This window comes from Stomoxys calcitrans, chromosome 3, assembly GCF_963082655.1.
Source record: "Stomoxys calcitrans chromosome 3, idStoCalc2.1, whole genome shotgun sequence".
Lineage (NCBI taxonomy): Eukaryota > Metazoa > Arthropoda > Insecta > Diptera > Muscidae > Stomoxys > Stomoxys calcitrans.
Window position 1 is genome coordinate 175,883,166 of NC_081554.1, and position 26,927 is coordinate 175,910,092.

The following is a 26,927-nucleotide window of genomic DNA, read 5'->3' on the forward strand; positions in this document are numbered from 1 at the left end:
ATCATGATAAAACACCTTATGCAAATTTTCAGCCAAATCGGATAGGAATTTCGCTCTCTAGAGGCTCAAGAAGTCAACATCCCAGATCGGTTTATATCCCAGCTATATCAGGGTGCGAACCGATTTAGACCATACTTCACACAGTTGTTGGAAGTCATACCAAAAAAACACATCACGCAAAATTTCAGTCAAATCGGTTAATAATTGCGCCCTCTAGTAGCTCACGAAGTCAAGATCCCAGATCGGTTTATATGGCAGCTATTTCAAAACATGGTCCGTCCGTCGAAAGCACGCTAATTTTCGAAGGACTAAAGCTAGGCGCTTGAAATTTTCCACAAATACCTCTTACTAATGTAGGTCGGTTGGGATTGTAAATAGGTCATATCGGTCCATGTTATAAAATACAATATTTAAATCGATCTTGTATCTTGCACTTCTAGAGGGCGCAATTCTTATCCGATTTGCCTGAAATTTTGCACACATCGTTTCGGTATGACATCCAACAACTGTGCCAAGTATGGTCTGAATTATTCCATAACCTGTTGAAGCTGCCATATATACCGATCTTGGGTCTAGACTTCTTGAGCCTCTAGAGGGCGCAGTTCTTATCCGATTTGGCTGAAATTTTGCATGATGTGTTTTGGTATAACTCCCAAAAATTGTGTCATGTATGGCCCAAATCAGTTCATATCCTGATATAACCGGCATATAAACCGTTCTGGGATCTTGACTTCTTGAGCTTCTAGAGGTCGCAATTCTTATCCAATTTTGCTGAAATTTTGCATATATCGTTTTTGGTATGACATCCAACAACCGTGCCAAGTATGGTCTAAATTAGTCCATAACCTGATGTAGCTGCCATATATACCGAACTTGGGTCTTGACTTCATGAGCTTCTAGAGGGCGCAATTCTTATCCGATTTGGCTGAAATCTTGCATATATCGTTTTGGTATGACTTCCAAAAATTGTGTCAATTATTGTCTAACTCAATTGATATCCTAATAAAGCTGCCATATGAACCGATCTTGGGTCTTGACTTCTTGAGACACTAGAGGGCGCAATTCTTATCCGATTTGGCTGAAATTTTGCATGATGTGTTTTGGTATGACTCCCAAAAATTGGGAGCCCTCTAAAGGGCGCAATTCCCAAATATTTGGCGCCCTCTAGAGGGCGCAATTCTTTTCTGATTTGGCTGAAATTTTGCATATACCACTTTGGTATGACTTCCAACTGTGCCAAGTATGGTCTAAATCGGTTCATAACCTTACATAGCTGTCATATAAGCCGATCTCCCAATTTTACTTTCTGAGCCTCTTTCTTGAAGGCGCAAATATTATTCGATTTTCCTGAAATTTTTTAGGTGATATTTTTTTATGACTTGTATGGCATGAAATAACTTTATATAGGTCATACATATTTTAAAAAGTCATTCAAAGCTTTTATTTGTTTTATAAGAAAAGATTTTAAAAAATTAAAAATTTGATGCATTTTGTTCCTACCTGAAAACAGCCGGATAGCATTAAGGACACATAATCTTACTAAGAGATCTGTGGCAGTCGAGGAGGATTAAATTGCTTTCCGCCTTATACCGACTACTGCAAATAAATGAATTAAAGAATAGGGGTTGAGATGAATCGGACAGAAAGTGTGACTTTAAGAACCCAAAATTTTAAAGTTTGGACAAAAATTGCTACATTTGCAATTTTCGTCCACGAAATTAACTTTTTGCCATTTGCCTATTGTTGCCTCTTTGTTTGGCAAATGCAATTAAAATATTTGAGATATCATCGACAAAGGTAATTCGTTTAAGACGTTTAACACCTCTATCTTAAAACAGCTCCGCAATGCAACCGGCACGTATTTACGTACCCATACTCATACGTAGCACTAAATATTATGAAATTTTGGAGCAAGCTGCCATTAATAAACACCGCCAGATGCATGGGGGCAAATGGTGTTAAAACGACTAATTGAAAACAGACGTCAGTGGTAAATGGACAACAAAATGGAATGTTCCCAATGACAAACATTTGACAACATTTTCAATAAACTGTCAAGCGATGCAACACTGTCAGCGGCCACGACAATGCGGTCAAGACAAAAAACAAAACAAGCCAATAATAAAAAAAACACAAAAGTCAGAGGAGCAACTACTGCATACATGCAACCCTGTTTGGGATTTTCAATTCTGACATGTGCAACATGTCAACAACTGTCAAAATATTCTTAACTAGAAACGGAGGCAGTGCTTTAAGACAAACAAAAAAAAAATTGTGGAACTCAAAAAACGCAGAAGCAAATTCATGTCATGCCTCAAATGAAAGTTTCCATGAGACTTGTTTCTTTGGGATATGAGTCATTAGAGAAAAACGATTTTTTTTGGAAACAAAAATTGACCATAACCGCCGTGACAACATGGAAGAGTCGCCAGGCGGGCCAAAAAACAACACGACAGTCTGAAGATTTATACCCGCAGGGGTATAAATCAAGAACAACCAGAATTTAAATCAAGGCATATATGACATATTTCAATAGTGAGGGGTGCAGGGTTGCCAGGGTTATCAAAAAAAGATGTTTATGGAAAATCAAAACTAATTGGAAGTGGAGTAAAAATTTGGAGCAAGTGTCGAGATGCCGCCTCACTCTCAAGAAAACAAGCCCAGCAGGCGTGTAGAGCTACCCGATTAATATGGGTAACTGATAAAAGATCCCCAGGCAATAGAGCTAGAATAAAATTGGGTGTCAAGTTTTTAAGGACACTCACATTCCAACCACACCAGTCCTTGCAGAATGTGAACACAATCTTTTTCTTTCAACAATAAGCACATTTTTATAACATTTCCTTTAATAGCAAATTTTCATAAAATTTTTCTATAAAATTAAAATTTTATCAAAATTTTTAAATTTATTGAAATTTAAATTTTTTTTACGAAATTTTGCTAACTTCCTTTTTTCATACTGGCAACACTGAAAGGAAGTACCCCACTACTGTTGCCTTATTCAATTGCTCTTTGAGAGGCCATGATGCATTCATCCATAACATGGCTGTGGATTTTGTGGGAGCAGCTTTAATTAAATGACTTGTTAACATATTTCGACAAGACTATCTGAATATCTATGCAAAATTGCCTTCAAAAAATAAATCATTCTCAGTCGTTTATTCATTCATCCATTCTTCATATGCGCCGACCATTCATATGCCAAAAAGGCAGATTGAATAGTTGACTGGCTGACTGGTTGGTTGGTTGGTTGGTTTTTTTGGTCGTAAGACCTATAATTGCCGTTTACCATTTTATTGAAATGTTCCCAACGAACATGTCACCATGCATCACTGTTAACATGTTCCGACCATAGTCAGTTGCCGATAATGTCCGTTTTTGTTTGCTTTTTTTTAGTCTAACCTTACATTTTTATTCTGCAGGAGGTCTACTAAATGGGAGCTACAGTTACTTAATCCACATAGGTATGGGTTTTTTTTTGAAGTTTAGAACCAAATTTGGTTAAATTTAATGATTCAATTATACCGTAAAGAAACTATTTTAACAAATCCTCCAAATATGGTTGATTCAAATCGAATATGAAGCGATGGGAGATAAACAAAAAGGAAAACGTAAAACAAGAAACACTAAGAAAAAAAAAAACAAAATAAAATAAAATAATATAAAATAAAAATCAAATAAAATAAAATAAAATAAAATAAAATAAAATAAAATAAAATAAAATAAAATAAAATAAAATAAAATAAAATACAATAAAATAAAAGAAAATAAAATAAAATAAAATAAAATAAAATAAAATAAAATAAAATAAAATAAAATAAAATAAAATAAAATAAAATAAAATAAAATAAAATAAAATAAAATAAAATAAAATAAAATAAAATAAAATAAAATAAAATAAAATAAGAAACAATCAATGTAAAATAAAATAAAATAAAATAAAATAAAATAAAATAAAATAAAATAAAATAAAATAAAATAAAATAAAATAAAATAAAATAAAATAAAATAAAATAAAATAAAATAAAATAAAATAAAATAAAATAAAATAAAATAAAATAAAATAAAATAAAATAAAATAAAATAAAATAAAATAAAATAAAATAAAATAAAATAAAATAAAATAAAATAAAATAAAATAAAATAAAATAAAATAAAATAAAATAAAATAAAATAAAATAAAATAAAATAAAATAAAATAAAATAAAACATGGCATATGTCGAGTTCTTTTCCCTCTTTCTCTTTTTAGGCCAACAAAGGATAAAATAAAATAATTGCTATGCTATTGGAGCTATATCAAGTTATGGTCCGATTCGGACCATAATCGAATTTAATTGTTGGAGACCATTGTAAAATTTATTGTGTAAAATTTTAACCAATTCGTATAAGAATTGCGTCCTTTTCTATGGAAGCTGTACCAGGCATTAGACCGCTTCAGATCATATTTGACAAGTATGTTGAAGGTTAAGGAAGAAGCCGTTCTAGAGGCTCAAGAAGTCAAAATCCCAGATCGGTTTATATTGGAGCTATATCAGGTTATTGACTGATTTGAACCAACCTCAGCACACTTGTTTGAAGTAATAACGAAACACGTTATGCAAAATTTCAGCCATATCGGGTAGGAATTGCGCCCTCTAGTGGCTCAAGAAGTCATGATTCATGATCGGTTTATATGGCAGCAATATCATGTTATTGACTGATTTGAACCAAACTCAGCACAGTTGTTGGAAGTCATAATGAAACACGTCATGCAAAATTTCTGCCATATCAAGTTATGGTACGATTGGAACCATAATCGAATTGAATGTGGGAGACCATTGTAGGAGACACTGTGTAAAATTTTAACCAATTGCAATAAGAATTGCGTTCTTTAGGGGCTCAAAAAGTAAAATAGGGAGATTGGTTTATATGGAAGCTGTACCAGGCTATAGACCGATTCAGATCATATTTGACACGTATGTTAAAGGTGATAGAAGAAGGCATTGTGCAAAATTGCAGATAAATCAGAAAAGAATTGCGCCCTCTAGCGGCTCAAGAAGTTAAGATCCAAGATCGGTTTATATGGCAGCTATGTCAGGCTATGAACCGATTAAAACCGTACTTAGCACAATTGTTGGAAGTCATTACAAAACACTTCACGCAAAATTTCTCCAAAATCGGATAAGAGTTGCGCCCTCTATTGGCTCAAGAAGTCAAGATCCAAAATCGGGTTATATGGCAGCTAAATCAGGTTATTAACTGATTCAACCATAATTAGAACATGTGTTGGAAGTCATAAAGAAACACCTCATGCAAAATTTCAGCCAAATTGGATACGAATTGCGCCCTCTAGACGCTCAAGAAGTCAAGACCCCCGATCGGTTTATGTGACAGCTATATCAAAACATGAACCGATATGGCCCATTTACAATCCCAACCAACCTACTCTGATGAAAAGTATTTGTGCAAATTGTGGTCGGACGGACGGGCAGACGGCTTAAAGTGTCATGACGATCAAGAATATATATACTCTGTGGGGTCTTCGACAAATATTTACAAACGGAATGACGAAATTAGTGTACCCCAATCCTTTGGTGTTGGGTATGATTGAAATATGCTGCTTTATTTTACTTACTTTTTTTACAATTTAGCCCCAATAGGCCGAGACTTTGATATAGCTGCCATATTGACCGATCTCGATTTAAAGTTTTGGGTCCATAAAAGAAGCATTTATTGTCCGATTTTGCTTAAATTTGGGACAGTGAGTTATGTTAGGCCCCTCGACATATTTCTGCAATTTGGTCCAGATCGGTCTATTAGATTTAGATATAGCTGTCATATAAACCGATCTCTCGAATTAAGGTGTTGGGCCCTTAAAAGGCGCATTTATCGTCCGATGTCCTCGAAATTTGTGAAAGTGAGTTATGTTAGGCCCCTCGAAATTGTTCAGCAATTTGCCAAAGATCGATCCAGATTTTGATATAGCTGCCATATAGACCGATCTCTCGATTTAAGGTCATGAGCCCATAAAAGATGCAATTATTGTCCGATATAGCCGACATTTGGAACAGCGAGTTGTGTTAGGCCAATCGACATCCTTCTTTATTTTGGCATCGATCGGCCCAGACTTGGATATAGTTGCCATATATATCGGTATCTCCATTTGAGGTTTTGGTTCCATAAAAGGAGCTTTTATTGTCCGATGTCCTTGAAGTTTGGGACAGTGAGTAATGTTAGGCCACTCGACATATTTCTGCAATTTGGCCCAGTTTGGTCCATATTTGGATATATCTGTCATATAGATCGATCTCTTGAATTAAGGCCTTGGGCCCATAAAAGCCACATTTATTGTCCGATTTCCTCGAAATTTGGTACAACGAGTTGTGTTAGGCTCTTCGACGTCTTTCTGCAAATTGGCCCAGATCGGTCCAGATTTGAATATAGCTGCCATATAGACCGATCTCTCGATTTAAGATCTTGGGCCCATAAAAGACGTATCTGATTTCGCCAAAATTTGGGATAGTGAGTTATGTTAGGCTTTTTTACATCCGTGTCGTATATGGTTCAGATCGTTCTATTTTTAGATATAGCTACCAAAAAGACCAATATTTTGTTCTACAAAATTGAACAATGACTTTTACATATTAGACCGCTCAATGTCCGTGCCGAATTTGGTCCAAATCGGACCATATTTCGATATAGCTGTTATGGGGGCATAAATTATACATTTTTCACTGGATTATGACGAAAGGTGGTTTACGTATATACCTGAGGTGGTGGGTATCCAAAGTTCGGCCCAGCCAAACTTAATGCCGTTTTACTTGTTATACCCTACACCACTACTATGGTATTATAACTTAGTGCATTTGTTTGTAACACCCAAAAGGTAGAGAGATAGACCCATTGTTAAGCATAACCGATCCACTCAGAATCACTTTCTGATTCGATTTAGCTATGTCCGTCTGACTGTCTGTCTGTCTCTCTGTGTGTTTGTCTGTCTGTCCGTCTGTCCATGTTAAATTGTGTACAAAGTACAGGTCCCTGTTTTCATTTGATAGTCTTAAAATTTGGTACAGGCATGTTTTTTGGCCTAGAGACGAAGCGTGTTGAAATTGGAAAAAATTGTTTCAGATTTGGATATAGCTCCCATATATTGTATATGTTCGTCCGAATTGCAGTAATAATGCAATAAAATGGTCGGTTGATAAGCGATTGTCTAAAAATTTGGCAGGAAAGATTTTCTTATGACTCTCAATATTGCTGTTGAATTTCATAGAAATCAGTTCTGATTTAGATATAGCTCTCATATACAATATATATTTGCCCAATTTTCCCTCCTGAAGCCATTGCTAGCGCATTTATTGATCAATCTTCCCTAAACTTCGTACATCGCTTTTCTTGGCGATTTCGTCAATGTCGGTAATGTTTGCTCGAAATCGGTTTAGATTTACTTATAACTCCCATATATATGTAAGTATATATATGTTCGTCCGATTTTGAGAAATTTGTTATCCGATTTTCTCGTAATTTTTCAGGAGGGATTTTCTTACGACTCTCTACATTACTAGTTCAGATTTAGATATAGCTGCCACATATGTATATCGTCCGATTTTCACTTCTAGAGCCATTGCAAGCGCATTTTTTGACCAATCTTGCCAAAACTCTTCGTACAACGCTTCCCTTGACCCCTTCGTCAGTGTCGATAATGTTTGCTCGAAATCGATTCAGATTTACTTATAACTCCTATATATATGTTCGTCCGATTTTGAGAAATATTGCAATAAAGTGCTCATTTCTTACCGATTTTCCCGTAATTTGGCAGGAGAGATTTTCTTATGACTTCCTACATTTCTAGTGAATTTCATAAAAATCGGTTCAGATTTAGATATAGCTGCCATATATGTATATCGTCCGACTTTCACTTCTAGAGCCATTGCAAGCGCATTTATTGACCAATAATGCCAACATTTTGCACAACGCCTTCCTCGACGAGTGCCACAATATCTGAGAAGTTTGCTCGAAATCGGTTCGGATTTAGATATAGTTTCCATATATATGTTCCTCCGATTATGAGAAATATTGCAATAAAGTGCTTATTTGTTAACAGATTTTCTCGTAATTTGGCATGAGGGATTTCTTTATAACTCCCGACATTACTGGCGAATTTCTTAGAAATCGGTTCAGATTTAGATATAGCTGCCATATATGTATATCGTCCGATTTTCACTTCTTGAGCCATTGCAAGCGCATTTATTGACCAATCTTGTCAAAACTTTGTACAACACTTTCCTCGACGACTACCACAATATCTGGGAAGTTTGCTCGAAATCGGTTCAGAATTAGATATAGCTCCCATATATATGTTCGTCAGATTTTGGGTAATTTGCAATAATGTTGTTATTTGTAAACCGTAATTATTACAGTTTGAACATATTTGCTCGAAATTTGATACAGATTGTTTAATAATCCATCTGAAAACATCCGCTGAGGTTCATGAAAATTGGTTTAGATTGGATGTACTTATAGGCTTGGTGTAGGGTATTATATAGTCGGTACCGCCCGACTTTTGCCCTTCCTTACTGGTTTTAAGTCAATTTTTTGTTTTATTTTGTTCGACTATTTCAGTTGAATCCTTAAATTTTGTAAAATCAAGCTCGTGGTCTTCAGATTTGTTTACTTATTCAATATTTCGCCTATCCGTTGGTGGGCATTTTCATTAAAATAATAATAGGATTAACAAAAAAATCACAAACAAAACTTAACAGCTATGCAATCATCTTTTTTTTTATTTAATTTTTTTTTTTTAATTTAAAACGAATTCAATTTGTTTACAGTAGGTAGGGACAGTAGGAATTTAGTACATGAACCATTGCAACCCTCAAAGGCCTACCACGCCCAGCTTCTTTTTTTTATTTTTCTTCGCTTTATTCTATCAGTGTATATTCATCGCCATACAGTTATCGGCAAATGTTTTCTGTAAAATTGTTTCATTTTTTTTTTCTCAATCAGTAAAACACATTGCTTTGCATCATCGATTATTATCCTCGAACAGCAACTACAACAGCCATAATTTGTTGTAAACTAATGTAAGTTTACGCAATAAATATCAAATTGACAGTTTTTGTGAAGTTTTACTCTTTTCTGCCGTGTTGTTGTTTGTGATGATATGTTGGAATTGAAAGTTGCAGGAAATTAACGAGAGAAAAAAAACGCAAGCACGGCGGCAAGCGGCAATCGACAGCCTTGCACCAAGAGGCAAGACTATGTTGCATTAATTGACTTGACAGCCGGCCAAACTGGCAACCAAGCAGATCATTTGACGACTTCAAATGGTGTTAGGCGCAAGAGAAAAAGTTGCGAGCATAGACGAAATATTAAAAAAAAGTGATCGACTTGTGTGGCGTTTAAAAATTGGACATTTCGATGACATATTTTGAAGTACATAAGTTGGTGCGTGAGAGAAGTAAATTTTGAGCAATAAAATGGGCAAATAAACATTTTTTTTAATTTTACTTTGTTGTAGCGCAGAGGTTATCATGTCCGCCTACGACGCTGAATGCTAGGGTTCGAATCCTGGCGAGACCATCAGAAAAATTTTCAGCGGTGGTTTTCCGCTCCTAATGCTGGCAACATTTGTGAAGTACTATGCCATGTAGAACTTCTCTCCAAAAAGGTGTCGCACTGCGGCACGCCGTTCGGACTCGGCTATAAATAGGAGGCCCCTTATCATTGAGCTTAAAACTTGAATCGGGCTGCACTCATTGATATGTGAGAAGTTTTCCCCTGTTCCTTAATAGAATGTTCCTGGGCAAAATTTGCAATTTGCAATTTTTACTTTGTTGTAGTAGATGGGGACATTAGGAATGCTGTAGAACATCTTAATATTCAGAAATGAAAATAATAGACGACTTTGTGATGTCTGTCTCTGCGTCGTTTGACTTCTCATTAAAATAAACTATTAGCATTTGGCAATAAACAACTCATAAAAAAGAAATAACAATTACTATTTGAGAAGATTACAAAGGTCTCTCAAATCTGTTAACCTGCATAATCCAATAACCCCAATGAGCCCTAATTGCAGCAAGTGTTTCGAGTTAAAAATTCCTAGAATTATTATTTGCTTGTTTAATTCCCACAAAAAAAAAAAATATTTTTTCACAGTTTTACTATCAACCATGCCATGGCCCATTTGGCTGGGATCCCAAGCATATGTGAAAATATTGCAATTAATTCCAAGAAAAAATTATATTTCATTCCAAGTCTTCTTATCTCTATGTCTCATTGCAATATACAGCTAAAACTGCCAGAATAGTAAAAAAAAAATAAACTGCACAACTGTGAAGCTATTGGATGAGAGGATTTGAACCTTATCACCCCACCAATGAGGGGAAAAAAATGCCAAGTTTTTGTTTTGTTTTTGTTATTCTTTTTTCCTTTTGCTTTCCACATCACAGATAATCGAAATCTAAACAGCAACGTCAACAGCGGCAACCGCACACCATATGGTATTTATTTACAGATTAGGGGGCCAGATTGACTTGTTTTATTGATAAATTGTGGTGTTCCATTCCCAAATTCCTAAAATAAATCCACCCAGTTGAACATAATGAGCTCGTATGTTTAGAAATGTTTAACAAATTGAAATGATGCATTTAAATTAGACGAACAGCTTTTTGAATAGGGGGTCATCTTTTACACTCCCCCTTTTTAATTTTGTTTTTTTTCCTCCCCATTTTACCTTGGATTAGTCTAGCTTGTTTATTTTGAAAATATTTTGGCTTTTCCAGAAGACTTCCTTAAATCGTCTCCCCTTCTTGTCACATTAAACATGATGTTTATTTTAAAAATATTTTCCGAAGCATTTTTCTACAAAAATTATGTTCTTGTGTTTTATGTAGGGGCAACTGTGTTTTTCTTATTTTTTGTATGCAAAACCATAATGGGCCCAAAACCATAAATCAAGAAATCGGTCTATATGGCAGCTATATCCAAATCTGAACCGATCTGGACCAAATTGTAGAAATATGTCCAAGAGCCTAACACAACTCACTGTCCCAAATTTCAGCAAAGTCGGATAAGGAATGTGGCTTTTATGGCAGCTATATCCAAATCTGGACCGATCTAATCCAAATTAACGAAGGATGTCGATGGGCCTTACACAATTCTCTGTCCCGAATTTCAGCCAAATCGGATAATAAATGTGGCTTTTGTGTGCCCAAGACCCTAAACCGGAGGATCGGTCTATATGGCAGCTATATCCAAATCTGAACCGATCTGGGCCAATTTAACGAAGGAAGTCGAAGGGCCTAAGACAACTCACTGTCCCAAATTTCAGCCAAATCGGATAATAAATGTGGCTTTTATGGGCCTTAGACCCTAAATCGGAGGATCGGTCTATATGGCAGCTATATCCAAATCTGGACCGATCTGAGCCAAATTGACGAAGGATGTCGAAGGGCCTATCACAATTCACTGCCCCAAATTTCAACAAAATCGGATAATAAATGTGGCTTTTATGGGCCTAAGACCCTAAATCGGCGGATCGGTCTATATGGGGGCTATATCAAGATATAGTCCGATATAGCCCATCTTCGAACTTAACCTGCTTATGGACAAAAAAAAGAATCTGTGCAAAATTTCAGCCCAATATCTCTATTTTTAAAGACTGTAGCGTGATTTAAAATGACAGACGGACAGACGGATTTTTACGCTGATTAAGAATATATATACTTTATAGGGTCGGAAATGGATATTTCGATGTGTTGCAAACGGAATGACAAAATGAATATACCCCCATCCTTCGGTGGTGGGTATAATAATATTAAAATTTAGTGTTTTTATTTTTTGTTTTATAACAATTTTATTTATTTGGAGGCCACCATTGCACAGAGGTTAGCATGACCGCCTATGACGCTAAAGCATCAGCAGTGGTTATCACCTCCTAATGCTGCCGGGATTTGTGAGGTACTATGCCATGTTAAAACAAGTAAAAAGGCGTTAAGTTCGGTCGGTCCGAACTTTGGATACCCACCACCTCGGGCATATATGTAAACCACCTTTCGTCAAAATCCTGTGAAAAATTCATACCTTATGTCCCATAGCAGCTATATCGAAATATGTTCCGATTTGGACCAAATACGTTCTCTTACATACAAAAAACAAGTAAAAAGGCGTGAAGTTCGGCCGGGCCGAACTTTGGATACCCACAACCTTGGGTATATATGGAAACCACCTTTCGCCAAAATCCAGTAAAAAATGCATACCGAATTGGACCAAATCCTAATAAATACAAGTCATTGTTCAATTGTGTATAACAAAATATAGGTCTTTTTAGTAGCTATATCCAAAAATAAACCGATCTGAGACATATACGACACGGATGTCGAAAAGCCTAACAAAATCGGATTATAAATGCGCCTTTTATGGGGCCAAGGCTTTAAATCTAGATATCGGTGTATATGGCAGCTATATCCGAATCTGGACCGATTTGGGCCAAGTTGCAGAAAAATATCCAAGAGTCTATCACAATAAATAAATAAATGCTCCTTTTATGGCCCCGAAACCTAAAATAGAGAGATCGGTCTATATGGCAGCTATATCCAAATCTTTACCGAGTTGTGCCATATTGCAGAAGTATGTCAAAGGGCCTAACGCAACTCACTGTCCCAAATTTCGGTGACATCGGACAATAAATGCGTCTTTTATGGGCCCAAAACCCTCAATCGAGAGATCGGTCTATATGGTTGTGCCATATTGCAGAAGTATGTCAAAGGGCTTAACTTAACTCACTGTCCCAAATTTCGGCAAAATCGGACAATAAATGCGCCTTTTATGGGCCAAAAACGCTCAATCGAGAGATCGGTCTATATGGCATCTATATCCAAATCTGAACCGATCTGGGTCAAATTAAAGAAAGATGTCGAAGGGCCTACGACAACTCACTGTCCCAAATTTCAGCAAAATCGGATAATAAATGTGGCCTTTATGGGCCTAAGACCCTAAATCCGAGGATCTGTCTATATGGCAGCTATTTCCAAATCTGGACCGATCTGGACCAAATTAACGAAGGATGTCGATAAGGGCCTAACACAACTCACTGTCCCAAATTTCAGCAAACCCTATATCGGCCGATCGGTCTATAGGGAGGCTATATCAAGATATAGTCCGATATAGCTCATCCTCGAATCCCAAATTTCAGCAAAATCGGATAATAAATGTGGCCTTTATGGGCCTAAGACCCTAAATCCGAGGATCTGTCTATATGGCAGCTATTTCCAAATCTGGACCGATCTGGACCAAATTAACGAAGGATGTCGATAAGGGCCTAACACAACTCACTGTCCCAAATTTCAGCCAACCCTATATCGGACGACCCTATATCGGGAGGCTAACCCTATATCAGCCAACCCTATATCGGGAGGCTATATCAAGATATAGTCCGATATAGCTCATCCTCGAATTTAACCTGCTTTGGAAAAAAAGGATCTGTGCAAAGTTTCAGCTCAATATCTCTATTTTTAAAGACTGTAGCAAAATTGCAGTCAAATCGGACAAGAATAGCGTTCTCAAGATGTAAAATCGGGAGATAGGTATATATGGGAGCTATATCAAAACATTGACCGATGTGGAGAATTTTCAATCCCACCGATATTACTCTAGTAGGGAGTATTTGTGAAAAATTTCAAGCGCCTAGCTTTAGTCCTTTGAAAGTAAGTGTACTTTCGACAGACAGACGGACGAACATGGCTAAGCTTTCGTTACGATTGATAATATATATATACTTTATTGGGTCTAAGACGAATATTTCGATGTGTTACAAAGAGAATGACGAGGTTACTATGCCCCATACTATGGTGGATATGGTGGAGGGTAAAACAAAATTGGGAGCAGAACTTATTGCTGAAGTAAACTGTCGATTTGTTTTTGTGGGACGGACAGAAGGCAATCGAAAAGACATCATGAAAACCTCAAAACCACCGTAAAAACAAGAAAATTTAATAAAAGAAAATTTCGAGTTTCAGATATAAGAATGACAGCACCCAACAGCAGCAGTGTAGTACCCCAAACCGTACTTAGAACTAACAAGTAAAAGCGTGCTAAGTTCGGCCGGGCCGAATCTTATATACCCTCCACCATGGATCGCATTTGTCCAGTTCTTTTCCCGGCATCTCTTCTTAGGCAAAAAAAGGATATAAGAAAAGATTTACTCTGCTATTAGAGCGATATCAAGATATGGTCCGGTTTGGACCACAATTAAATTAAATGTTGGAGACCTGTGTAAAATGTCAGCCAATTCGAATAAGAATTGCGCCCTTTGTGGGCTCAAGAAGTAAAATAGAGCGATCGATATATATGGGAGCTGTATCGGGGTATATACCTATTCAGACCATAATAAACACGTATGTTAATGGTCATGAGAGAATCCGTCGTACAAAATTTCAGGCAAATCGGATAATAATTGCGACCTCTAGAGGCTCAAGAAGTCAAGACCCAAGATCGGTTTATATGACAGCTATATAAGGTTATGGACCGATTTAAACCATACTTGGCACAGTTGTTGGATATCGTAACAAAATACGTCGTGCAAAATATCATTCCAATCGGATAAGAATTGCGCACTCTATAGGCTCAAGAAGTCAAGACCCAAGATCGGTTTATATGGCAGCTATATCAGGTTATGAACCGATTTCAACCATACTTGGCACAGTTGTTGGATATAATAACAATACACGTCGTGCAAAATTTCATTCCAATCGGATAAGAATTGCGCACTGTAGAGGCTCAAGAAGTCAAGACCCAAGATCGGTTTATATGGCAGCTATATCAGGTTATAGACCGATTTGAACCATGCTTGCCACAGTTGTTGGATATCATAACAAAACACGTCGTGCAAAATTTCATTCCAATCGGATAAGAATTGCGCACTCTAGAGGCTCAAGAAGTCAAGATCCAAGATCGGTTTATATGGCAGCTATATCAAAACATGGACCGATATTGGCCATTTACAATACCAACCGACCTACACTAATAAGAAGTATTTATGCAAAATTTCAAGCGGCTAGCTTTACTCCTTCGGAAGTTAGCGTGCTTTCGACAGACAGACGGACGGACGGACGGAAGGACGGACGGACGGACGGACGGACGGACGGACGGACGGACGGACGGACGGACAGACGGACGGACATGGCTAGATCGACATAAAATTTCACGACGATCAGGAATATATATACTTTATGGGGTCTCAGACGAATATTTCGAGTAGTTACAAACAGAATGACGAAATTAGTATACCCCCCATCTTATGGTGGAGGGTATAAAAAGCATACCAAGAATGGTAAATGTTTTAAGGCTAAATTCTGGAATATTGTTTCCCAGATTATTTTGATAGCTTAAAAATTTTCCTGGAATGATTTGAATGACATTTTATCCATCAAATGTAGGATTATCTTAGCTGTCATAGATCATTTCAAAACTTTTTTTCATGGGTGCAACTATAGACAATGGTCTATGAGTTTCCATTGATTTTCTATGACATTTAAAAATATTTTTTTGTGAATGGAAAAACGAAATAGAATTTTCAATAACCATTTAGTGTTATAAAACTTTGTCCATCAAATATTTGTTTTGACACCTCCAAATTGTACCTCTAGTACTCCCATATGGCTTTCTTTGAAACACACGAGCAATATTTTCGGTGTACTTCAAACACATGTTGAGATACTGATAATGTTTGCCTGAGTAAGTGTTAGATGGGTCATAGATTAATTTGTTTTAATTAATTGTAGAATAATACGAAAATACACGGGGAAGAAGGAACGATAAGAAAATTTGAAAAATTATCAAAATAAAATAAAACAAAATAAAATGAAATAAAATAAAATAAAATAAAATAAAATAAAATAAAATAAAATAAAATAAAATAATATAAAATAAAATAAAATAAAATAAAATAAAATAAAATAAAATAAAATAAATAAAATAAAATAAAATAAAATAAAATAAAATAAAATAAAATAAATTAAAATAAAATAAAATAAAATAAAATAAAATAAAATAAAATAAAATAAAATAAAATAAAATAAAATAAAATAAAATAAAATAAAATAAAATAAAATAAAATAAAATAAAATAAAATAAAATAAAATAAAATAAAATAAAATAAAATAAAATAAAATAAAATAAAATAAAATAAAATAAAATAAAATAAAATAAAATAAAATAAAATAAAATAAAATAAAATAAAATAAAATAAAATAAAATAAAATAAAATAAAATAAAATAAAATAAAATAAAATAAAAATGAAATGAACTGAAATGAACTGAAATGAAATGAAATGAACTGAAATGAAATAAAATAAAATAAAATAAAATAAAATAAAATAAAATAAAATAAAATAAAATAAAATAAAATAAAATAAAATAAAATAAAATAAAATAAAATAAAATAAAATAAAATAAAATAAAATAAAATAAAATAAAATAAAATAAAATAAAATAAAATAAAATAAAATAAAATAAAATAAAATAAAATAAAATAAAATAAAATAAAATAAAATAAAATAAAATAAAATAAAATAAAATAAAATAAAATAAAATAAAATAAAATTAAATTAAATTAAATTAAATTAAATAAAATGAAATGAAATGAAATTAAATAAAATAAAATAAAAAAAATAAAATAAATTAAAATAAAATAAAATAAAAAAAAAAAATAAAATAAAATAATATAAAATAAAACAAAACAAAAATAAAATAAAATAAAATAAAATAAAATAAATCAAATAAATTAAATAAAATATATAAAATAAATAAAATAAATAAATACAATAAAAAAATAAAATAAAATAAAATAAAATAAAACAAAAAAATAAAATAAAAAAAAATAATGCTAAATTCGGCCGGGCTGAATCTTAGCAAAATTGCAGTCAAATCGGACAAGAATAGCGTTCTCAAGATGTAATATCGGGAGATAGGTATATATGGGAGCTATATCAAAACATTGACCGATGTCAATAAAATAGATAAATAAAATAAAACAAGTAGAAGCGTGCTAAATTCGGCCGGGCTGAATCTTATATACCTTCCACCATGTATCGCATTTGTCGAGTTCTTTTCCCGGTGTCTCTTTTTAGGCAAACAAAGGAAAGCAAAGGATAAAAGAAAAGAATTGAAATGTATGTGAGCTATATCAAGTTATGGTCCGATTCGGACCATAATGGAATGAATATTGGAGACCATAGTAGAAGCCATTGTGAAAAATTTCAGCCAAATCGAATAAGGATTTCGCCCCTGAAGGGCTCAAAAAGTAAAATAGGTAGATCGTTTTATAGGAGAGCTATATTAGGTTATAGACCGATTCAGACCGTATTTGACACGTATGTTGAAGGTTATCGGAGAAGCCGTTGTACAAAATTTCACCCAAATCAGATAATATACGCCCTAAAGAGTCTCAAGAAGTCGAGATCCCAGGTCCGTTTATATGGCAGCTATACCATGCTATGGACCGATTTGATCCATACTTTGCACAGTTGTTAAAAGTCATAACGAAACACGTCGGGCAAAATTTTAGCAAAATAGGATAGGACTTGCGCCCTCTAAAGGCTCAAGAAGTCAAGGTTCAAGAACGGTTTATATGACGGCTATATCAGGCATGGATCGATTTCACCCCCACTAGGCACAGTTGTTTTAAATCATAACAAAACACCTCATGCAAAATTTCAGCCAAATCGGTCAAAAATTGCGGCTAGTAAGGGCTCAAGAAGTCAAATTTGGGAGATCGATTTATATGGGAGCTATATTAGGTTATAGACCGATTTGGACCGTACTTAGCAATGTAGTTGAAAGTCACAACAGAACACCAAATCGGACGAAATATATGGCTTCCAGAGGCTCAATAAGTCAAATCGGAAGATCGGTTCATATAGGAGCTTTATCAGGTAATAGACCAGGTTTGGGGCATAGTTGGCACATTTGTTGGAAGTCATAAGAGAACACTATATGCAAGTTTTTAGCGAAATCGGACTAAATTTTTGGCTTCCAGGGGCTTTAGAAGTCAAATCGGACGAAATTTGTGGTTTCAGGGGCTCCAGAAGTCAAATCGGGATATCGATTTATATGGGAGCTATATCAGGTTATAGACCGATTTGGACAGTACTTAACACGATTGTTGTAAATCACAAGAGAACAACCAAATTTTCAGCCAAATCGGACAAAAATTGCGACTTACAGGGGCTCAAGAAGTCAAATCGAGAGATCGGTTTATGGAAGCTATATCTTAAGGAGCTATATCTTATGGAGGCTATATCTAAATCTGAACTGATATGGCCCATTTGCAATCCCCAACGACCTACATCGCAATTCAATATTTCTAGGTGTTACAAGGTGATAGAGAATTTCAAACCTAATTCTTGGTCAAAATGTATGGGGGGCTGCCCCACCTCGAAAACCCTACCAAACGAAACATATTCTACGACCATGTCAATATGAGGTTTAAATGAAAGGTCTTTGGGAGTAGAGTAAGAATCTTATATCAACTTTCAGAGCCAAGTGTCTAGGGCCGCCCAGCCCCATAACAACCCCCAAATAGGACATATTTGTTGACCTTGGCAATATAGGGCTCAAATTAAAGGCTGAAGAAGTCAAATCAGGAGATGGGTTTATATGGCAGCTGTATCAGGTTATATATCGATTTAGACCGCACTTGGCGCAGTTGTTGGAAGTCATAACAGAACACTATGTTCACAATTTCAGCCAAATCGGATGAAAATTGTGGCTTCCATGGGCTCAAGAAGTCAAATCGGGAGATCGGTCTACATGGGAGCTATATCCAAATCTGAACTGATATGACCCATTTGCAATCCCCAACGACGTACATTGATATAAAGTATCTGTGTAAAATTTCAATCTGCTAGCTCTACGTGTTCGGCCATTATTGTGATTTCGATAGACGGACGGACATGGCTAGCTCGAATCAAAATTTCGAGACGATCAGGAATATATATACTTTATGGGGTCCTAGATCCATATTTCGAGGTTTTACAAAAGGCATGACGATATTAGTATACCCCTTGCTATGGTGGTGGTTATAAAAATTGTCTAGTAATGCGGCTCAGCCGGATTTAAAGAATTTTTTATTTTTTGCATTTTTTTCTTTAAGTGTATCTTTGTTGTTTACATTTCCGAACAGCCTTATCATTTTAACACTTTCCAGTGTTCAAATTCAAACTTGACGCCATATAAAACCTCAATTCGAGCCGAATTATCAATGCCGCCAGATCAAAAGTCAAACATGGTAGACAAGTCGTGAATGCTTGAACAGGCAAAATGGAACTCACATCCTAAGCAATAGATTTAAGACCTTTGATATAAGAGGTTTTTCTTTTCTCAGTTTTTCAGTGAGCAGAAAAATCTACAAACCCCCATAATGAAAAGCAAAAAAAAAACATAAACAAGACCTCTAGTGCATCGACAACAGGTGGCGCCATAATATTAAAGATAATGAATGAATTCTCCAATGGCCAATGCAAATTTAAATCCGAAGCCACTTAGGTTCTCAAATTTTGTTACCATATGGGAAACAATTTTGCCAATCTTTTATTTCTAGTTTGAAATTTTTGCTCAACAAATATTCGTAGTTTAAAGCAATTAATTAATAATAATGTTTTTTCCATTTGGCATTCCTTTTTCGACAACCAAATGTCCCCACATGGCAGTTGCAAATTGAAAAATGCAAATCACTTGGGTTTGTGTGTGCATTTAAAGGCTTGTTTTTGGCCTTTTTTTGTTCGATTTTTTTGATATTAGTTTACAAGCAAAACGTTTTTGGGTTTTCAATGAATGCTGGCGCTTAAATAAACCAGAAAAACCGTCATCTGTCTCCTAATGGTCACACAATCCATACAAATTCTACAGGTTATTTTTCTTGTTTAGTTTTTTGGACAGGGGGAGGGGGTGTTGCTTTTTGTGGACTTTAGCATAGAATTTCATATAAAATTGGCCTAATTGGATTATTAATGTTAAAATTCTATTAAGCAGACATCTAATATTTTACATAAGTTTTGTACTTTTTGTTGAAGCATTTTGTTACAAATTAGCATTTTTGTAAGCACTTCAAATGACAGCTTTATGGTGGTTATTTTGAAATAAATTTTGCATACATATTTCTATGGAAATTGATCATGTTCAATGAAAAGAAAAATTAGCGGATTAACATAAGAATTTATAGATTAACGAAGAATAGAAGTAACTGATATAGTGCCACCGTAGCGCAGAGGTTAGCAAGTCCCCCTATGACGGTGAACGCCTGGGTTCGAATCCTGGCGAGAACATCAGAAAAATTTTTCAGCGGTGGTTATTCCCCCCCAATGCTGGTGACATTTGTGAGGTACAATGCCATGTTAAAACTTCTCCCTAAAGAGGTGTCGCATTGCGGCACGCCGTTCGGACTCGGTTATAAAAAGGAGGCCCCCTATCATTGAGCTTAAGATTTGAATCGAACAGCTCTCAGTGATATTTGAGAAGTTTGCCACAATTCCTTAGTGGAATGTTCATGGGCAAATTTGCAATTCGCATATAGTGCCATATAGTGATATGTGGCAGCAATCGGTTTATGGTGCGTTCTACACAACGAAACGTAGACCCGAAAAAAATCTATGCCAGGAATTCCTTTGCTGCTATTTTGTAAGCCCTAATCATTCTTCATTATACAGTGAGCATCAAGAGTGAGTCAAGAGTCATTAAAATTTAGTTTTTTGTAAGACTGCGGTAAGAATGTTGAAGATTGTAACTTGTACATATTTATCTTTTTTACTTAGGAAAGTATTGGGTTGCCCAAAAAGTAATTGCGGATTTTTTAAAAGAAAGTAAATGCATTTTTAATAAAACTTAGAATGAACTTTAATCAAATATACTTTTTTACACTTTTTTTCTAAAGCAAGCTAAAAGTAACAGCTGATAACTGACAGAAGAAAGAATGCAATTACAGAGTCACAAGCTGTGAAAAAATTTGTCAACGCCGACTATATGAAAAATCCGCAATTACTTTTTGGGCAACCCAATATGTATGTTCAATATTTTTGCAAATTTATAATATTTTAAACAAGTAAAAAGGCGTGAAGTTCGACCGAGCCGAACTTTTAATACCCACCACCTCGGGCATATATGTAAACCGCCTTTCGTCAAAATCCGGTGAAAAATGCATACCTTATGACCCATAGCAGATATATTCGAAATTGTTCAATTGTGTATAACAAAATATTGGTCTTTTTAGAAGCTATATCAAAAAATAAACCGATCTTAACCATTTACGACACGAATGTCGAAAAGCCTAACATAAGTCACTGTGTCAAATTTCAGTGAAATCGGATTATAAATGCGGCTTTTGATGGGGCCAAGACTTTAAATCGAGATATCGGTCAATATGGCAGCTATATCCAAATCTAAATCGATCTGGGCCAAGTTGCAGAAAAATGTCAAATAGCCTAACAAATCTCGCTGTCCTAAATTTGGGCGACATCGGACAATAAATGCGCCTTTTATGGGCCCAAACCCTTAAATCGAAAGATCGGTCTATATGGCAACTATATCCAAATTTGGACCGATCCAAATTGCAGAACGTTGTCAAGGGGCTTAACGCAACTCGCTGTCCCAAATTTTGGCACAATCGGACAATACATGCGTCTTTTATTTGCGCCCATAAAAGGCGCATTTATTGTCCGACCTTAAATCGAGAGATCGGTCTATATGGCAACTATATCCTAATCTGGACCGATCTGGTCCAAATTGAAGAAAGATTTCGAAGGGCCAAACACAACTCACCGTCCCAAATATCAGCAAAATCGGATAATAAATGTGGCTTTTATGGGCCTAAGACCCTAAATCGGCGGATCGGTCTACACGGGGTCTATATCAAGATATGGTCCGATATAGCTCATCTTCGAACTTAACATGGTTATGGACAAAAGAAGAATCTGTGCAAAGTTTCTGCTCAATATCTCTTTTTTTAAGACTGTAGCGTGATTTCAACAGATAGACGGACAGACGGGAGGACATGAATAGATCGTCTTAGATTTTTACGCTGATCAAGAATATATATACTTTATAGGATCGGAAATGGATATTTCGATGTGTTGCAAACGGAATGACAAACGGTGGGTATAAAAATGCTTTGTCATAAATCAAAAACTTCACGGGTATTGACACATTTTTGACGCTCTCTGTATATCCCTAAGTTCGTTTACATCTGGTATTGTATATCTGTTAGCCGTGAATGTCGGGCATTGACTTTGGAATATGTTCCTCATCATTCCCACATATCCTGTGTCGCACGTTTTCTACATAAGTTCGCTCATGTGGTTATATTGGCCTTATTTTTTCTTATCCTTAGTAAAGTCACGTTTTCTCACGAACTGGTTTCGGTTTCCTCCATAGGATTTTCGTCGTTCTTACCACGGTTTCGGTGTTACCTTAAAATATATCCTCATCCTTTGGAATATAACCCCATCCTTCGTCGGTGGGTATAAAAATGCTTTGTCATAAGTCATAAACTTCACGGGTATTGACACATTTTTGACGCTCTCTGTATATCCCTAAGTTCGTTTAAATCTGGTATTGTATACCTGTTAGCCGTGAATGTCGGGCATTGACTTTGGAATATTTTCCTCATCATTCCCACATATCCTGTGTCGCACGTTTTCTACATAAGTTCGCTCGTGTGGTTATATTGGCCTTATTATTTCTTATCCTTAGTAAAGTCACGTTTTCTCAAGAACTGGTTTCGGTTTCCTCCATAGGATTTTCGTCGTTCTTACCACGGTTTCGTCGTTACCTTAAAAAGCTTTGCTTCCACTATGTTTATTCAAGGCAGTACTCTTGCCCTTACATCCAAGTTTTGTGTCCCCTTGTTCCCCCTTAATTCGCTATGGACGAGCATCCCAATGTTGCCGATTGAGCCATACTCAGAGAATGTGTGAATCTCTTTTTTCCACTCCGAATTTCTGCCTGCAGGAGGGGGCTATGGTCAGGCAGCTGGAAACAAAACTCAGTCCCTGCATCCTCAATGACAACGCCCAGACTTGTTCTGACAATACCGAGTTCTGTCAATTCAAGACTATGCCGCTGGCAATAGTGTCCAGCACTCGACCTCCATTGTCACCTCAGATATCCGATCATCACCTCTCATAACCTTTTCAAATTCATCCAGGTCTCCTAACGTCGCCTCGATAATTCCGCATTTGTATAACAAGCCCGTCGTCTTTAGTCTCAAGTTCCCCAATTGCTGTCTCATACCTAATCTGTATTTCTGATCGAAAACTGTTATCACTGTCATAGTAGGTGTGTTTCTCAGCATTCCACCTGTGCCTAGAAAATATGTTCTCTGAATCTGATGTAATGTCCTAAAGTTGCACTTCTTCTCCGTCACCGTTCATCAGACTACCGAGGGGTAAGTTAGTATTGGTCTAGTTATAATCTCGGATTGAAACTCTATTTGGAGCCTAAACCCGTCCCGCCATTAATGCCTATCACATATGCCTAATCGTCTGCTCTTTCGTTTCCCCAAACTCCGCTATGGCCCGGCAACCAAACGATGCGTATCGAACCACGCTCAGAGATGGAGATTAATGCCCTTTCTGAGCATGGCACGATACGCATCGTTTAGGTGCCGGACCATAGCGGAGCAATGGGAACGGACGATTTGGCAGAGAAGGCCAGAGGACTGCCGTCAATAAACTTTGTTAAATAGAAGCTTTTGGGGGCGACTCCGTCCGAGTTAAATGCGTGAGCGACGAATTTAACACGGACTGCGGAATGCCAAAACTGTCGGTAGGACGACGAAAATCCTATCGAGATGAGGATCGTGAGAACACGTAGTAAAGGAAAAGTATGAAGGAGGTCAGTATAACATTCGGTATCATATCGGGACACATAGGACTATGAGCTCACTTTTGCAAAATTGGTGCGACAAATGATAGCATATGTAGAGCATGTGGGGAAGATGATGAGACGTTGGAGCTTTTCTTATGTCATTTCCCGGCTTTCGCGAAACAGAGGCAAACTTCTCCGTTTCAAGTTCTAGCCGAGTGCGAACGGCATGTCGCAGTGCAACACCTCTTTGTTGAGAAGTTTTTAAGTTTTTACATGGCTGCCACACCGAATAGTACAGTATCTCACACATGTTGCCAGCAATAGGAGGGGATACAATTTTTTTCTGATTTTCTCGCTAAGATTCGAACCCAGACATTCAGCTTCATAAGCAGAAATGCCTATGCCCTACGGTGGCTTTTTGGTAATTATAGCGCACCACAAGCCGATTATTGGCTAAGGTGTATGTCCATAGTGCCATAGGGCAGATTACTATCCGCACCGTCTTTTCAACCTGACCTTACATAACCTAATACAGGAGCATATATAGTCCCCTGATTCCAAGAAATTCACTCCTGCCCCGCTGCCCCCTGTAATTTAGACCCATCCCTGTATACAAAATGCCCGGTAAGGGTGGCATTGCAGCTACAATATCCACTTCTCGGGACCACTATGTCCACCTTGTCAACAAGAAAGGACTCCCCTGGTATATAAACAGTCGGCATATAGCATACGGCCGAGCCCCATCCTTATTCCCCATGAGAACAATAGAACGTACAAAATTTGTAATACCAGGTACCTCACTCCCTCTGACTCTTTAGGCTTTTTGCCAAACACACAACATGCAGTTCCAAAGGCCTAAGATCGAGAATGGCATTCAGCGCCTCTCTCGAGGCATTAGTTCCTGCTTCAGAGATAAGCAACGCCAAGGCACACCTTACCTTCTCAAACAGCCTGGGAAGGGAGTCGGCCGAACAATTAAATCCTACCTCCTTTCTATGGAGTTGCGACAGGAGTAGAGCACATTCAATTCCCTGTTGACCCTTTCCTCAACTTTTCATCTACAAATAAGTTTTTTTATCAAAAATCATGCCCAAGTACTTGGCCTTACGGGGACACCCTGGCTCTGAGGTCTGCATGTCCGCCTATGATGCTAAACGTCTTGAACCAAACCCTGGCGAGAACACTAGAAAGATTTTAAAAGTGGTTATCCCCTCCTGCTGCTGTTATAGGAGCCATGTTAGCACTTTTCCCCAAAGAGGTGTCGCCCCAGGTAGTATGTCCCTTATCACACATATTTTGCCATGAAGAAACAGGAGATACTTATCATTGAGTATGGGGCGTACAATTTGGATGGCAGTCATTGATATGTAAAAAGTTTGCTACCTGTTCCTTAATGGAATGTTTGCGGGCAAATTGGCATTTACTTGACCTCCGGAGAAAGGGAGGCATAAGGCCTAAGATCGAGAATGGCATTCACCGCCTCTCTCGAGGTATTAGTTCCTGCTTCAGAGATAAGCAACGCCAAGGCACACCTTACCTTCTCAAACAGCCTGGGAAGGGCCCAGTTGTGAGGAGCCACTCTAGAGTCGGCCGAACAATTAAATCCTACCTCCTTTCTATGGAGTTGCGACAGGAGTAGAGCACATTCAATTCCCTGTTGACTCTTTCCTCAACTTTTCATCTACAAATAAGTTTTTTTTATCAAAAATCATGCCCAAGTACTTGGCCTCACGAGGGCATCCTGGCTCTGAGGTCTGCATGTCCGCCTATGATGCTAAACGCCTTGAACCAAACCCTGGCGAGAACACTAGAAAGTTTTTCAGAATGGTTATCCCCTCCTGCTGCTGTTATAGGAGCCATGTTAACACTTTTCCCCAAAGAGGTGTCGCCCCAGGAAGTATGTCCCTTATCATACAAATTTCGCCATGAAGGAACAGGATATACTTCTCATTGAGTATTGGGCGAAAAATTTGGATGGCAGTCATTGATATGTAAAAAGTTTGCTACCTGCTCCTTAATGGAATGTTTGCGGGCAAATTGGCATTTACTTGACCTCCAGAGAAAGGGAGGCATAAGCATCTCTACCCCATCCAGGACTGGTTCCCTGAAAACACTCATTGACCCTCGCCCAACCAGACTGCAACCTCAACGCCCCTGAACGGTCAGTAATAGTAGAGAGCTAACGGCCAACCAACATGAAGACGACTTTATTTGCGTAGGCAACGAACTTCAACCTTTCCGTCTCGAAAGGCCTCAGAATTCCATTGATATTAAGATGCTATAAAATAGGGTATAAAACACCTCATTTCGTAGTTCCTTTGATTGCAATATTCCTAATCGAACCCACCGCCATCGATGCCGCACGTTGACCATGTGGAATACGGTCCTGAGCTTTGCAACATAGCAGGCAGCACCCCATCTAATGCCGTTGACTTGTAGGGCTCAAAAGAATTCACTGCCCTGACTATCTTCCCCTTCGTTATCATGTCCTCAACCACAGAGTGTAACTAGGCACTTCTTTACAAGAGGGTAAATCGACCCTGCGGCTACGTCCGAGCACCCAGGGGAATGCGTAGAAGCCTCCGTCATATCTCAGAAAGTTCCGACAAGTTTTCGGATCCTTAGGGAGCACCCAGTGGAATCTGAAACACTCATTTACTGGCCTTATCGACTACCGAAAACCGACACATGACGCCCCATCGATTAATTTTACTTCGTTATTGTACCTTTTTTGTGGTTTTGGAGCACCTTGTGGAATCTGAAGCCCTCATTCACTCCCTCCTTCGATTGGATCGGTGTGTCGGACTTCACTATCGGTCGTCCTGTTCCCCTGTTAACACTTAACGCTGTCTTTGAATCCTTTGCTGTACCAATGTCCATGACTTGCATAGAACTCCTTCTAACAGCCAACACCTTACAAACGCTCATTACCTCTTCTTAGTGAAATCTGGATCACTCATTCATTCCTTCTATCGATTGGATCAGTGTGTTGGTCTTCCTTAACTTCCACTGTCAACACTTAACATTGTCTTCGTTTGCTTTGCTATCCCTATGACCTTGATTTGCATTCAACTCTTTCTAACAG

General features: G+C 36.8%; 1 protein-coding gene across 1 annotated transcript in view; it reads left to right on the forward strand.

Moving 5' to 3' along the window:
• LOC106092356 (laminin subunit alpha-1) overlaps positions 1–26,927 on the forward strand; it is a 146,362-nt gene that overhangs the window by 104,269 nt on the left and 15,166 nt on the right. The gene's annotated exons all lie outside the window — the stretch shown is intronic.